Below are 17,135 nucleotides of genomic sequence, written 5' to 3' on the forward strand. Positions count from 1 at the left end.
ACAGGTGTGGCAGTAATCAGGCCTGGGGGTGGCTATGGAAATTGAACTCAGGTGTGATACACCACAGTTAGGTTATTTTTGAACAAGGGGCAATTACTTTTTCACACAGGGCCATGTAGGTTTGGATTTTTTCTCCCTAAATAATAAAACCATCATTTAAAACTGCATTTTGTGTTTACTTGTGTTATATTTGACTAATGGTTAAATGTGTTTGATGATCACACATGATGACAAACATGCAAAAGAATAAGAAATCAGGAAGGGGGCAAATAGTTTTTCACACCACTGTATTTTAAGCCCTTATAAACTCTCCCACACTGTTAACATTATTAGAGCCCTCTAGACATGAAATAGCACCCTTTAGTCAAAAGTTTAAACTGTGCTCCATGACAAGACAGAGATGGCAGTTCTTTCTCACATTTAAAAGAATGCAAATGTATGTTCTCTTCAAAGGAATACGTGTCAGGAGCTGAGAATGTCAGAGAGGGAGAAAGAGAGAAAAGCAAACAATTAAAAAATCAATATGTGCTTTTGGGCTTTTAAGTATGCCGAAGCACCGCGATAAAGCGACATTTTTTAGAGGAGTATCCGTATCCACTAGGCAAACAGCCTCTGCGCAAACAGCCCCTCTGCTCACACCCCCTCCGTCAGGCACAGAGAATGTCAGAGAGGGTGAGAGAGACAGAGAAAAGCAAACAATCAAGCACCGCGCGGGAAGCATATCGTATATCATTGAGGAGTTTTAGTTAATACATAATACATTCTCTGATTGGGTAGCTTCTAAGCCATCCTCCAATAGCGTCCCTTGTATGAAATCAACTGGGCAAACCAACTGAGGAAGCATGTACCATAAATTAAAAGACCCATTGTTCGCAGCAATCCGTGAACCAGCAAAATATATATATATATATATATATATATATATATTTAGATATGCTTACATTTAAAATCCACAATGGAGTGAAGTGCGAAAGTCAAAGCGCGATATAGCAAGGGATCACTGTAATATTATTAACAAAAGTGGGTTGAGAAGCACTGCCTTAAAGGATAAGTTTGGTGTTTTTCAAGTCCAAGTTACTTCGTCACACAAACATGGTATGTATTAATTTGCCATCATGATTATGAAGCAATTAGTTCAACTCGGAAAAAATAGAGAGCGTTTCCATTAAATGGGAAGAAGGGGCACTTTACAGGACAGAATGTGTACAAATCTCTGTCCCTTTTCATTTCTGTATTGTTAAGTCAGTGGAAATTTAATAAACTACAAGTCTTTATCTTTTCTTATATTTCTATAGACAAAAATCAGAAGATCAGTGGGCTGCCCTTGACCCCACACTTTACATTTCTAAGTTTGGACTTAAACAAACTTTTAGATTTTTAAGCAAAAAAAGATTAAGAGGAGACATGACTAAAGTGTTTAAAATTATGAAGTGAATTAGTACAGTGGATCGAGACTGTAAATGAGTTCATCAAGAACACGGGGACACAGTTGGAGACTTGTTAAGGGGAAACTTTACACAAACATTAGGAGGTTTTCCTTTTCTCAAAAAACAAGACACTTGGAATAAGCGACCAAATAGTGTGGTAGACAGTAAGACTTTAGAGACTTTCAAAACTCGACTTGATGTTTTTTTGGAAGAAATAAGTGGATAGGACTGGCGAGCTTTGTTGGACTGAATGGCCTGTTCTCATCAAGATTGTTCTAATGTTCTGAGTTTGGCCAAAATTCTTGTTAATAGTTGCTGTTGATGCAGGCTTGATGGACTGGGATTGATTAGGGTTAACTTAACCCTAAGCCTAACCCTAATTTCTGGACCAAAGACGTCCTGTGGCTAAAATTAAAATTTGTTTAAATTAATTACAAATATGCTTTGTCACTGTGTACATGTGGCTATGTCCTGGGTCCTTCTTGCTAGGAGTTTGCATGTTCTTCTCATGTCTGCGTTTGCTTACTGTCCAAATACATGCTGTTTAGGTAAATTGGCCCAAGTGGGTGTTTGGTGTGTTTGTATGTGTGTTTGCTCTCCAGTGTCCTACCAAAGATTGTTTGTTCCTCCATTGTGCCCTATTCTTGCTGGCATTAGCTCCAGCTCCCAAACTGTGATCTCAGTTTGGATAAAACAGATTAGAAAATGACATGGCATGTGACGACAATGACCTTATGTACGTACCTATAAAAACCACAAGCCTCTTTGTCTGCCTGGATATCTGCTCATTCTGAATAGAATACGGACTGATTTTGGCAGTACTAATGAAGGTGAGTCCCATTAGGTCTATATTCTGCTTTCTCTTGCCCAAAGAACAGTGCCAAACAATTCCTGGTATACTCAAAAGGGTTTTGTGCTAATTTAGTGTTTCCAAAATTTTGTCAAGTCCCAGAAATTAGGGTTAGGCTTAGGGTTAAGTTAACCCTAATCATTTCCAGTCCATCAAGCTTGATTCAGTAAGACGAGGCAGGAATTCACCCAGGCTCTTCTCAGCAACTCAGCAACCACCTAAGTGGAAAAGCCCCTGGGATGGATAAGATCCACCCAGAAATGCTGGCTCTGGATATTGTTGGACTGTCATGGCTGACACACCAGCTCAGTGTTGCGTAGTCATCAGGAGCTGTACGTCTGGAATGGCAGACTGGGGTGGTGGTTCCCATTTTTAAAAAGGGGGACAGGTGGGATTGCTCCAACTATCAGCCTCCCTGGGAAACTAAAAAGGAGTCTCAGATCCACAAGGAACAATATGGATTCCATCCAGGAATGGTGGACCATACCCTCATGAGGATTATGGAAGGGTCATGGGAGTACACCCAGTCGGACTACATTAGAGAAGGCATATGACAGTGTTCCTCGAGGGATGCTGGGAGAGTAGGGAGTTCCGGACCCCAAATAAGGGCTATTCCGTCCCTGTGTAATCACAGTGGGTCTGCATTCTCAGAAAAACAGCACCGTTTCCAGTAAGTGTTGGGCTCTAACATGGCTGAGCTGTGTCTCCTATCCTGTTTGTGGTTTTCACAGTCACGATATTAAGGTGCAGTCGGGTTGGGGAGAGGGTCCAATTCGGTGACCTTAGAATCGTGTCACTGCTTTTTTCCGATGTGGTGGTCCTGTTGGCTTCATCATCCTGCGAACTCCAGCATGCATTGGGACGGTTTGTGACCAAGTGTGAAGCGGTGGACATAAGGAACAGCACCTCCAAATCTGAGGTTATGGTCCTCAGTGGGAAAAATGGTGGACTGTTCTCTCCGAGTGGGAGGTGAGTTAGTGCTTCAAATGAAGGAATTTAAATACTTTGGGGTCTTGTTTACGAGTGAGGGGAAAAGGGGTGGTGAGATCGACAGATGGATTGGGGCAGCAAGCTCATTTATGCAGTCGCTATACTAATCCATAATGGGGAAGAAGGTGCTGAGCCAGAAGGCAAAGCTCTCGATATATCAGTTGATCATCTGCCTAACCTTACCTATGGTAGTGAGCTTTGGGTAATAATCGAACGAATGAGATCACGGTTACAATGAGGCTAAAATGATCTTTCTCCTCAGAATGGATGAGAGGCTCAGAGAAAAGCCGCTGATGCTTTGCATCAAGAGTAGCCATTTACAGTGGTTTGGGCATCCAATGTGGATGCCTCCCTGTGGAGTTTTTACTGGCAAGACCATCTGGGAGGAGACCCCTGGGAAGACCAGGCCTCACTAGAAGGGTTATATCTACTAGATGGTCTGGGATGCCTTGAGATCCCACAGTATAAATTGGCAAGTGCAGCAGGGGAATAGGACATTTGTGCCTCACTGCTGAGGCTGTTGCCTCCATGACCCGGGTTCGGGGAAGCTTTGGATAATGAATGAATGTAAATGTGTAACTTCATTTAGGCCGCTCTGCAGAGATCTGGTTTCTTTTTTGTTGTCTTTTTCTATTGATCAGTGTCAAGAAAGCCAAATTAAATCCACAAGAGATCCTACGTTGTATAATAATAAAATGTGAAAATGTCCAATACGATGAATACTTTTTATAGTCCGTGCATAAATAGCGCTCTGGCATAGCAGTTTTTATTATGCAGATGATTCAGGGTGATATAAAGTAAAAGGATTATGGCATCCCCTCTAGACAGTTCATGAAAACAGGCAAACTGGAGTTGGTTCAGACTCTCTAAAATTGTGTTCAGTTTATTGCATTTCAGCACCAGCCTCTCATTGCATGTTATGGCGACTGCAGTGACTGCCAGCGCTTTGTACCCCCATTGTTGCTCAGTCATGTTTGAGCGTTGTCCATTTCCATTTATGAGAGCATTTTGGCAGATGTGAATTATTTAATTCATATTTTTCATAAATATATATGTGCTTGGGGTGGCATGGTGGCACAGTGGTAGTGTTGCTGCCTTGCAGTAAGCAGACCCAGGTTTGTTTTCCTATGTGGAGTTTGCATGTTATTGCAGGCTACCACAGTTCACGGCTTAGCGACTTCCACCTTTCACCAGACACAAACATTGACAGCTGCCTCATTGTGAATGGTGCTTAGGAGGCTAACGTCTTGCTTGTCCTTAACTTAATCACAATTATTTTTCCTACTGTCACAGAACGCTGAAGCTCCATGCGACAGATTTCACCTTGCATATTAAGGCGGTTTGGTTCACTTTCATCACTTTCTCTTTCCACGTCAACGTCTGATGCCCCATTCACGTCATCATCACTTTCACTCGATTTGAGCACTGATTTAGTTTCTGTTCATTATATAACTGCCTTTACGACTTTTTGTGTGTCATTGTGTTTTTCATCAGATGCCCCGTCCCACTCATAAATATTAACGGGTTACCTTAGAGTCGCCCACTCATAAATATTAACGGGTGGCCTTAGAGTGGGAAAACACATTGAAATATTCATGATTTTTTTATAGCATGATGTTATTTCATCCAGTAGATTGCAGCAGAATACGGTCCCAAGCATTATCCGGGTTTGAAAATGTCAAGCTGATCACTGCATATCACACCAAGTCTGACTCGGGCTTAACCATAGTCACGTAGAGTCATGCTTGAGGTTAGCCGATGGAGGCTTTGATCGGGGCTCTCGAGAGACTGAGCAAGGAGTCTGAGTTTATGGGCTTGCGAGTGTCCTGGATAAAAACCAACATCCAGGTCTTTAATGATCTCTTGGGCACGGCCATCGGTAGTGTGTCTGTCTGCAGAGAGAGTGTTGACCTCGTCGAGAGGTTTACTTACCTTGGCAGCGACATTCATGTCTCTGGTGACTCTTCCTATGAAGTCAGTAGATGGATTGGGAGAGCATGGGGGGCTAATGAAATCGCTGGAAAGGGGTGTGTGATCCTATGATCCAATATCTATGCAAAAGGACGAGGGTCCAAGTCTTTAGAGCTCTGGTGCTTCCTGTCTTGCTCTATAGTTGCGAGACATGAATGCTATCCAGTGACCTGGGACAAAGACTGGACTCCTTCGGTACTGTGTCTCTTTGGAGGGTTCTCGGGTACTGCTGGCTTGACTTTGTGTTGCTCACAGAGTCCTGAATGAGGCACATGACCTGCATTGTGAGGCAATTATGGCACTACGGCCATGTGGCCTGATTACCCGATGGTAATCCAGCTCGTAAAATCCTCATTGTTGAGGATCCGAGTGACTAGACCAGGCCAAGGGGGTCACCTACGTAACACCTGGCAGAGTGTCAATTCTGGAGGGTGGGACTGGGTCGCATGTCTGCCTTGGGGGGTTGCCAACCAGGATCCTCAGCTGTTTCCTTGTGTGGCAACAAGCTGTACCAGTGCATGCTCCCCAACCTGACCTGACCTGACAATTTCTGAGGTCACTAGTGACTCATGGCTCTTGGTGAAGTATACAATGTGGCCTCCTAGTGGATGAAATGTTGAACTGTGAAGTAAACAGTCACAGCTTCAGCTTCTACCAATGGGCATCAGGCAGTTCACAGTGTGGCATTACACGAGTCACATCAGCTGTGTGTTTGTACTGCCAAAAAATTAGAAAATGTGATGAACAAGCTGCGTTTAATACAAGTTTCAGCTCAAATACAAATGGTAATAGACGACTGTAAATTCTCTTGTAAAGGTAAAGATTACGGCTTTTTCCTACTACCCTTTATATAAACAGCTAATATAGTCGACAGGGCAGCAAAGAAAATAAAGAATATTTGAACAATGCTAAATCTTCTGGAAATGCATTTCACCTGACATGCCGCTATCAGTAAAGCGCCGGATGTCCTTGTTTTATACAAGGAAGGGGATTACGAACTGAGCGGCGCCAATGACACTCCAACCATTTATAAAGTACATCTGAAGTCCGTGGAGGAGTCAATGAAGGACTCTGTGAATTTACAAATACTTCTCTTTCTTGTGTGATGGCAATTTCACAGCTTTATTGTTTAGAAGGCGACTGAAGAATTATTTTCAGATAAAATTATTTGAAGGTTTGCAAAGATTAAAAATGCTTTTTTATTATGGTTTTACAGATATCAAACAGATTTGAGGCCTTGATCATCTTTATTGACAAAAGTTCTACTTTACATACGATATTATTATTAATTAGCAGGGAATGCAAAAAGACATAAACAGATACTACATGGACCCTACATTGCTGTAATTGTCACAACCTCTACGAGTGCCGACTCAGCGCTGTGTCTTCAAGGGTTTGCTTGATCCTATTCTGACACCACCTTCAAGGTGTTCTGCGCATCAGAGTTTGGACTGATAAACTAATTTTATATTGCTTGACCACTGTAAGAGAATCATCATAACAACAACAATAACATTTATTTCTATAGCACATTTTCATACAAATGATGTAGCTCAAAGTGCTTTACAAGATGAGGAAAGAAAAAAGAAAAAATGTACAAATAAGATTAGGCAATACTAATTAACAAAAGAATAAACTAAGATCTGATGGCCAGGAGGACAGAAAAAAACAAAAGAAACTCCAGAGAGATGGAGAAAAAAAACTAAATCTGCAGGGGTTCCAAGGCCACGAGACCACCGAGCCCCCACTGAGCATTCTACCTAGCATCAATGCCCTCAATCAGTCCTCATGATTTTCAGACTTCACGTAGAAGAATTAGAAGATGATGGTCATGTGGACCTCTGGCCTTCAATCCATCGATGTAGTGACTGGATGGTGCCCTGATCAGGTGGTGGGGGTGCAGATAGGCCACCACAGAAAAACAGAAAAAGAACAGCAGAGAAAGTAGGGGTCAGTATGGATTGTGGGGATATGATAAAAATGATCATTCAATGCAAATACACAATATCAGGGCTACACTAAAATGAAGCTATGAGAAAGCCATGTTAACCCTTCAACTGCCACATACTAACGCACCCCTGGATGCCAAATACTTTTTTGCTGGCACTTTTTAAGTAAACGTCACAATTCACAAAGAAAATGTGAAATTTTAATGGAACACATTTTTTTTCATGCAAAGATCATCACAATTACTGCAACACTGATCATTTTACACACCGCCAATGAACTGTAAAATCTATAAAAAAAACTACTGCAACAATATGTACAAGGTGCAACTGACACCATTGATGAAATTCAGTAAATCACCGAGCCAACTGTACTTGAACTGGCTGCACACGAGCACACAGAGGCCAACACTGATGCTGGCAGGCTAGTCTAGTGCAGCGGCTGAATACAATACAATACAATACAATACAGTTTATTTGTTGTATAGCCCAAAATCACACAGGAAGTGCCGCAATGGGCTTTAACAGGCCCTGCCTTTTGACAGCCCCCCAGCCTTGACTCTCTGAGAAGACAAGGAAAAACTCCCAATAAAAACCTTGTAGGAAAAATGGAAGAAACCTCGGAAAGGCAGTTCAAAGAGAGACCCCTTTCCAGGTAGGTTGGGCGTGCAGTAGGTGTCAAAAGTAGGGGGTCAATACAATACAATACACAGAACAGAACAATTCCTTAAGACAGCATAATAATAAAAATTTTAGAAGTACGGTTTAACAGTAGATGATATGACATAATTAGGTTTGGATATTTTTAGAGTCCTGGAGACCTCATCCATCAAGCTGCCTCCCCATTTGGCCATGCCACGGCTGAAACGTTGCTCCGATGAAAGGACCCCTCTTTCCCATGATTCCTGTGATCCTCCATCAGGGATGACTTTACCATAGGCAGGCAAACAACTTGGCAGGTGGGCCGTGGCACCAATGGCCACATTTGAATCCCAGGGACAGTGATGCTGATACGCTAGGGGGCGCCAGTGGTCATGAGCAGGCTGCTCAGCGAATGGACGGCACAGACTGATCAGCTCTGGCGTGCTAGCAAATTGCACTGGGAAGCGACTATGGCCGGTTGCGGAGTTCAATAAATGTACGTCGCCGAATATACTTGCCTCCGGCGTACTGGCAAATTGCATTGGGAACCGACTATAGTCGATTGTGGCGGTTTAAGGGTTAAAATAATGAGTTTTTAGCAGTTTTTTAAAGTGCGCCATCGTATTAGCCTTTTGAATTTCTATCGGTAAGCTATTCCAGATTTTAACAGCAGAAGGCCGCCTCACCACTTCATTTAAGTTTAGCTCTTGGAATTCTAAGCAGACACTCATTTGAAGATCTAAGGTTACGATTTGGAGTGTAAGGTGTCAAACACTCCAATATATAAGATGGAGCAGATTATTGAAGGCTTTGTAAACCATCAGCAGTGTTTTAAAGTCAATTCTAAATGGCACGGGTAACCAATGTAGTGACATCAAAACAGGTGAGATGTGTTCGGATTTTCTTTTCCTAGTTAAGATTCTGGGAGCTTCATTCTGCACTCGTTGCAATCGATTGATGAATTTTTGAGTGTATTACGGTAATCTAGTTGACTAAAAACAAAAGCGTCAACTAATTTTTCCACATCTTGCAAAGTTACAAGGGGGTCTAACTTTTGTTATATTTCTTAAGTGAAAAAAAATGCTGTCCTGGTAAATCTGATTAATATGTGATTTAAAATTCAGGTCAGAGTCAATAATTACCTCTACGTTCTTTACTTCTTTGTTGACTTTTAATCCTAATGGATCAAGTTTATTTCTAATACCCTCATTATAGCCACTTTTGCCACTCACTAAAATTTCTGTTTTCTCCTTATTTAGTTTGAGAAAATTGCTACTCATCCATTCAGAAACACAAGTAAGACATTGGGGTCAGTGAATCAAGAGAGTCGGGGTCATCAGGCGCTATTGATAAACGCAGCTGTGTGTCATCAGCATAGCTGTGGTAGCTCACGTTATATCACAATAATTGCAGAGACGTCTCTTCAACTGAACTAGCAAAGATGGCAGAGCTACCGGGTTTGAGTCCTTCCGGCAGGAAGTAGATAGTCCAGGTGAATGGACACCAGAAGTAACGTTAGGGGTGTTACAGCCTTCAATCATCCAATCTGCAGAGAGAGGAAAAGAAAAAGCCATTAGGTTGCACCTCCAACCCATGGAGAAGTGGTAGAATTAGAGTCAATGGGGCCTTTCAGCTGTCCCCTAAGCACAAATACTTGCATGAAACCATCTTAATATGTTAACGTGAGGATGCTGTGTTTTAGAACACATGACATTTAGGATGTAAATAAACATTTCAAACATAAGAAAATAAGAAACATAGCAAATAAGAGGGGACCATTCAGTCCATTAAGCTCATCATCAAGTCTACAAGTACCACAACTGCAGTAGATCCTCCGCTGGTACCTTTTGGTCAGAAGAGGCCTCTGCAATGATGTCAATTAAACTCAAATTTACGCCTCTCCCCCATGAGAGTGGTATGGACGGAAGGTCCTCCACTTAATTTGAAAAGCAAACTTTGGGTTGTGGGGGGTGTGTGAAGCTGGATTTCTGCATCTGCAAGAGGATTATGTTGGAGAATCAGCTGATGTCCAGTAGGGGTCAGTGCTATTTTTAATAGATAGTAATGATTTGGATAGGAATAAAAGGAACAAGTTGATTAAGTTTGCAGATGATTCTAATATCGGTGGATTAGCTGATAATCAAGAATCCACTGAATCATCACAGAGGGACGTGGACAGCAGACAGGCTTGGGCAGATTTGTGAGAGATGAAATTTAATGTCAGTAGATGTAAAGTATTACACATATGAATTAAAAATATGAAGTTTGAATGCACAATGGGCAGTCTAAAATTTGAAAGTACACTTGATGAGAAGGATTTAGAAGTCGTTTTGGACTTGACACTATCAACTGTCAGACAGAAGCCATTAAGAAATCTAACAGCATGTCAGGTTATATAGCGCCTTGATGTGTGGAGTACAAGTCACAGGAGGTTCTGCTCAAGCTTTATAACACACTGGTGAGGCCTCATCTGGAGTCCTGGGTGCAGTTTGGGTCTCCAGGCTACAAAAAGGACATAACAGCACAAGAGAAGGTCCAGAGAAGAGCAACTAGGCTGAGTCCAGGGCTACAGGGGATGAATTATGAGGAAAGATTAAAAGAGTTGAGCCTTTACAGTTTAAACAAAAGAAGATTAAGAGGTGACCTGATCAAAGTGTTCAAAATTATGAAGGGAATCAGTCCAGTGGATCGAGACGGTGACTTTAAAATGAGTTCATTATGAAAAAGGGGACACAGTTGGAAACAAGTTAAAAGTACATTTTTACAAAACATTAGGAAGTTTTTCTTTACACAGATAACCACAGACAAATGGAGCAAGTGACCAGGTAGTGTGATGGACAGTAGGACTTTCAAAACTTGACATGAGTGGATAGGACTGGCAAGTTTCTTTTTGGCTGAATAGCCTTTTTTTGTCTAGATTGTTCTAATGTTTTAATAATCCTTATTAAGTTTGGTGGCTTAACACGCCTGGTGGTGTGGCACTAAAAATCCTAGCAGAATGGGAAATGCCAACTACATTTATCATAAACCCTCCAGAACAAACAGGTAACAGTAGCACTGTACATTAATTATTTACATCTCGTATCTGTAAAAACCACGACAACCTATTTGGTTTAATGTTAAACTACATAATATTTTTAAATTCTGTTAATAAAACATGTAATTGATGTACTTTACTGTAAAAAGCCATATTTCCCACAGCAGACAAATAAAGATGTCTATCTCTCGATTTATCTATATATCTATCTATCTATTTACTAATACACATAATAATTCTATGTGCTATCTGTCTCTTTGGTGGAAATTAATACAACCTAAAAATGTTTCAACATCCAAAACCCCATATTTCCCAAACTCACCCTAATTCCACACTATTTATTAATTTTCTACCTTGTTTGTTATCAGCTGGACTCTTAACTTTCTTTTTAAATGTGTTTTTATTGTACTCATATAGGAAGAACCGAACAAGGTGTAGCGATCCGCGGGTTGGATGATGGATGGATGGATGGATGGATGGATCCACAATGTTGAACCCTCCTCCTCTTTTCTGTTGTAGGTCTGTAAAATAAGAACACAAAGGAGACTGAAGAAGGGTGAGGGTCCCAGACAAGAAAACCCCACATATAGTAGGTAAGCATGGTGATGTGTGTTAAAGTACCCGCAGTGGTGCCAATGTTATTCTAGGTAAAGACTGTTTGTCTTTGAGGATTATCTCAAAGAGTTAAGCATGGTAACCACCACAGCTTACCACCAACTCCAAAATGCTCTTCCTAATTTCTAACCCAAAGCCATAATGATTTGTAATCAAGTGGATCTTTTTCACCTCTATGTTTTTATTTTTGAGTGTCTTTTGCTAAATGCTATTGTAGATCATTGTGTTGGTGATTCAAAGTGCAGACGTGTGTTTTAATGTGACAGTGAAATTGTGTCACCTCTCCATCGAGTATTTGGCAGTTTGAGCCATTGCCTTTAATAACATTGAAGGACCCATAGAAAGAAAAATAATGCAGAAAATGCTGATGCCTGCCAATAAAACCCCCTAAATAAAATAGCATTGCTTGTTATGAACTCTGTTTTGGCGCCTCCAAAATGTTAGTGACAATAAACTATTAATAATAGTAATAATAATAATACTTTTTGTTTATATAGCGCCTTTCCCATGCTCAAGTGGGTGCCTTCATTTTGGGTTTTGCTTTGATGGTGATAAGGACGTCATTTATTGGAATGATGTCCGTTGGTGGTTGCAGGATCACTGCCGTTTCTGTACATAATGTCATTATGCAGACCCTATTTAAGATGGTGGCATACAGTGCTAGACATCCAAAATCAAAAACAAACAACAAGTTCATGTTGTGACAGATGTTTTTCATATGTATATTTTTATGAATTTGATGGTGTTTTACTCAGAGGTTTTGATTCTATGATTTTTTGGCTTTCTGTTTTTTTATTTTAATTATTATTTAGATTTTTGTTCCTGTTTGGGCTCCAGTTTTGGCTGAGCACTGAAACCTTCCTCTGATACTTGGGAATATTCTTTACATTTAGTAGAATGTTGTTTCTTAGGATATGTCTACCTTAAGTAGACAAATTATATTATACATGGCGTAAATAACTATAAGAAGATAATAAAGAGTTGAGGTATCATAGTCATCCCTGTATAACTGAAAAGAAATCACAAAAGAGAGAATGTAGCAAAATAAAGTTGTTGCATGAGAATTAGGACTTGACTGCCTAAAGATTTCGGTGGATTTGATTTTCAGGGGTTGGAGAACAGGAAGAGGTTGGGAAATGGAAGTGACGCCATTGGTGGTTTGCCTGCCAATCACTGCTTCTACAGAGGCAGGAAGAGTAGGACACTAGTGGACAGCGCCAAGCCCTGACTAGAAGTGTAATTACCTGTAATCGTCTTCCATGTGTGCACTTGTGTGACAAGTCTGTCGATCCGAAGCCATGCCACCTTGTACTTCTTGTGCAGTCCCTTATTATGACACACACTCACATAGTCATTGCTTCTGAATGAGTGTCGTGGCTCCACTCTGAATGTTTCCCTCAGAACTGTGAACTCTCATCATAGGGACTGCTGGGATTTGAAGTCCTCACCCTACCACTTCCACACATTAAACCGAATTATGCCTTTTTTTGGTTGAACCACAATAAAAGGAAACATCTTACTTTAAACGCTTAATGGAACTGACAGCTTAAGTTTCTCATTTTTATTGGCCACATTAAACATCATCTTCCAAAACAAGGAATATAAACTGGGAAAAAGAAACTTCTCCCCTCATGCTGTTTCCAACCTGAAAACTGTTGGCTTCACGCTATTTGCAATCGCCACCACACTCTTCATCATCATTGAGGTGATGTCCCTCACAGGCAATCAATTAACACTTGCTGGGGATCCAATTTATTTATTTCTTATTATTTTTAAATGATATTTTTCCCTTCCTTGTTGACTGCCAAGATGGCAGTCAATTTAAGGAGGCAGAATTAAATGAAAGAATGAGGTGAGATAGACAAAGTAAAAGTCAAAACCTGTAGGATAAAGAAAAGCAAGAAACCAAAATTTTGTTCAACAAATAAAGCAATGAGATCAGTAATCAAAATTCACATAACGAGAGCCAAGATATGAAAGGAAAAACTTAGTCAGAACAAAAACAGAATTTGTAACCAGGCGACTTTTTCACACACATTAATAAAAACTAGAGCTTCACAAAATTTCTGAAACTCACAAAATGCATTTTATTTCATAATTGTATTCTTTGGGATTGAAGATTGCATTTCTAGCATTTATTTGCAGTTTCAAATTATTTTCTAAAGCAGGTGAAATTGAAGACATGGCATTTTGTGGGTTCTTTGTGTGTTGTTGCTAAGTTGGTTGCCATGTAAGTGAACTGGAGGTCACAATCTGTGATGTCATCAGACCAGCACCACTCATTTCCAGGTCATCTGAGATTGGATAATTCCTTCTGAGTTGCTGTGTAATTGTATTTGTATGTAAAATTTCCTGGGGATAGAACTATGGCTTCAACTTCTGACATTGATTTAGGGTTTTGTTTCTGGCTTTGGTGGCATTGTGTTTTAAACTCCCGGTTCTGAACTTTGCATGGTTTCTTTTTGACTATATTCCATCTCCTGATCATTTTATTTATATACTAGGCTGACCCGCCTTTTAAGGTGACCACTTCTTAAAGCAATTCAATATGTAGATTGATTTGATATTTTATACAAACTCATTAATTTGGTAATATTGCATTTGAGCGGTATTACTTTAATACTCGTAGTTTCTGTTATTTTTGTGATGAAATTTAAACTTTTTTTCTATATTGAGGTCGCCCTATTGAACACCCCTGATATTTACTACGCGGTGAGGTATTTGTACTCCATCAACATTAATTATTTCCAGAGACATAATTTTGTCTATTTTTCCAGCGCATCGAGCACCAGAACTCTGCTCACATCATGTCGCTTTGTACCGCAAGCTGCAAGTAGTAAGTCTGTGATAAGCGGAATACCGCTATGCTTTCCACTTACGGGACGGAAGGACAATCCCGACCGCTTTTATATAGTAAGAAAGAAGAAGAAGATATCGCACAGTCTGGAGTAGAAAATCATCTTTTACCTGGAAAAACGAAACTACAAATCCCATTGTGCACTGCAAAATGTACGGGGCGTGTGTGAAACTCCGCGCCTGCATAGCACTCACGGGATGGAAGGACAATCCCGACCGCTTTTATATAGAAGGATTAGAAACACATGGACCTCCGGTCCTGCCAAGATTAAGTTTCCAGTTCCAGTCATTCACAAGTAAAAGCAGGTTTCTGCACCACATGTGCTTGATGTTTAGCAGATGCCGATGCTGTCATTCTTCTTCCTACCATGTAAGCAGTTTCTGCAGTTTGCTTCCTGCTCAGCAGATGTTACTGATCTTCTTTTCCTTTCTGCCATGTCGCCTTCTTGATCAGTTTCCCTATGCAGTTTGATGCAGGAAAGAAGCAACATTTTTCATTTCACCAGTGTCTATCCCATCATTAGCTTTCAAGTAAGGCCAAGATTGAGGTTGTAACTCCAGACAGACAGACAGACATAACCCTTACCATTTAATATATTTAAATGGGCACACTTATTTATATAGCAGGAAAGTTTGGCACTAAAAAAGGATGTGAGGTTTACCAAGGCTGTAGGCCAGCTGAACTGCTAGAACTCTGTGTTTAGTATTATTATTATTATTTTATTTTTTAGTGACAAATGATTTCCTGCCTTTGTCCATCTGTGACAGAATGCAAGCAATTTACATAAGGATTGTATCCAGATATTATATCGATGATTCACAATTGTACCTGATATTAAAATGAATTTCCAGCAATCGGACAAAGTTGCCGTCTCACTTTCAAATTGTCTTCCACTTATGTGGTTGTTGTATGTGGATAAGTAAACACATTTGCATTTAGACTTGTGTTAAATGTGGTTTCTATCCTTTTGTAACCATTTCTAAATGTCGTTCAAGTGATTCTAATCCAATTACACGTGCATTTAAACCAGATAGTTAGGGTGCTATCCAGTTATGATGTTAGTGCCAGGTGTAAAGGGGACCTGTTAGTCTCTCACTACTGTGTAAGAAGACCTTAACAAAAGGCTTTGGTTTAACCAACCAACCAACCATTTTCTACCCCGCTGAATCCGAATAGGGTCAGTAATAGCTGACAAAGAGGCTTTGGTTTAGTGCCCAGTATAGCCAGCCTACTGAACAGATTTGTCATTATCAATTCAATTCAATTAATTTTTGTATAGTACTCTTCAGATAAAATGCAATAATACATTTTCAAAATTAATCAATTAATTAGCAAGGTGGAAGTGAAGGAAACTATGAAGAGGAAGAAAAGTGGAAAAGCAGTTGGCCTGGACAACATACCAGTGGAACTAAAGACAGCTTGGTTCAAGGTCAGAGTTGCATTACATCAGGGGTCGTCTCTGAGCCTCTTCCTGTTTGCAATGGACAACATGTCCGCCTGTCTGTGTCCGGACCGTGTCCACAAGGGTTAGAATGGTTTATAAATACTATGTTACTTAAATTGTTGTGCAAATGACAAGAAAGAACTTCAATGCCGTATTCACATTGAATCAGCAGCTCTAATCAGAATATGCTAGACTGAAGTTCTGAGTGTTCAGGTTGATTTCAAAGCTGAGACTGAAGGGCCATCTCATATAAGCTGGCAGATCATTCCTCAGTTTTGGGTCGCTGTTTCTAAAAGCTCGACCTCAGGCTGGTATTTGATTAATCCAGTTGGCTTTAAATGTTAAAAGGAGGATTTTCAAATCAGCAATAAGGCTTTACGGGAGCCATTGTAATGATTTAAGAACCAGAGTTATGTGGTTCTACTGTTTAGTTCTTGTAATGATTCTTGCAGCAGCATTTTGAATTAACTTACAGCTGCATAAAGAACGATAAACAGCCAGTGAATAATGCATTGCAGTAGTCAATCCAACTAGAAAATAATGCATGGAATAGTTTCTCTGTATCCTGCATATTTAGAAAACTGCACAACAAATATGTTTTACTAGCTATGCTACCTCCTCAAGACAGATAATGAAATCAGTTTAGAAATATTTGATATTTGACATTTCTTGCCTTATGTGTATCATCAGAGCTCCTCCCACGCTCTTCTTCGGTGTCCCCGTATGTCTCAGTCTGTCTTGACCAGTGCCTCTAAATCACGTTCTCATAAAGGCTGATTCTCAAATTGTCATTTCGAGGTGTCTTGTTCACTACCTGTCTGCTTTTTGACTACTGCCAATGGTAAGTGGGCACCCAATTTCCACTATAAAAACATCTTGTGAATACATGCCATGTTTAATGGCGACTTTCAGTGTTTCTCCAAAGCCTTTCCTTGTTATCCTTGTGTGTGTCAGCCTAACTTGTCCAGTGCTTCCCGTCTCAATCATGTTTGACTGACCAACCAAAGTGAAACTGACCAATCAGATTGCTTGGAGTTACAGGACACACACATACACACTCTCACTTACATACACAGTAGTGTTTTATTATATAGCAGATTGCAAATTTCTTAAAATCTCTTCAAACTCATGTAACATCTATCAAAACAACGTATTATAAAAATCTAGCAGCGCTTCCCATCTAAGTTGGGTTGAAATCTAAGCAATCAACGTAGACTTCAGAATTAACGTTTGTTGTGCAGCATGCAATGCATTTGTCTCTATCATATATTTAGTGTGGGGAATTTGTAAAAGCAGTAGTAATGTTTGTGATGTGTCATCTGTTGCAGTGACAAAACACAATGCCTTTTATGAGTA

The 17,135-nt window shown here is 40.2% G+C and overlaps 1 protein-coding gene across 8 annotated transcripts in view; it reads left to right on the forward strand.

Annotated features, from left to right (window-relative positions):
* LOC120530126 (RNA-binding Raly-like protein) overlaps positions 1-17,135 on the forward strand; it is a 1,108,526-nt gene that overhangs the window by 378,920 nt on the left and 712,471 nt on the right. For all 8 annotated transcript variants that reach the window (XM_039754308.1, XM_039754312.1, XM_039754309.1 and 5 more), the window contains exon 2: positions 11,383-11,456. The gene's annotated coding sequence lies outside the window, so the exon portion shown is untranslated. The remainder of the gene's footprint in view (positions 1-11,382; positions 11,457-17,135) is intronic.

Source organism: Polypterus senegalus, chromosome 5, assembly GCF_016835505.1.
Source record: "Polypterus senegalus isolate Bchr_013 chromosome 5, ASM1683550v1, whole genome shotgun sequence".
Lineage (NCBI taxonomy): Eukaryota > Metazoa > Chordata > Cladistia > Polypteriformes > Polypteridae > Polypterus > Polypterus senegalus.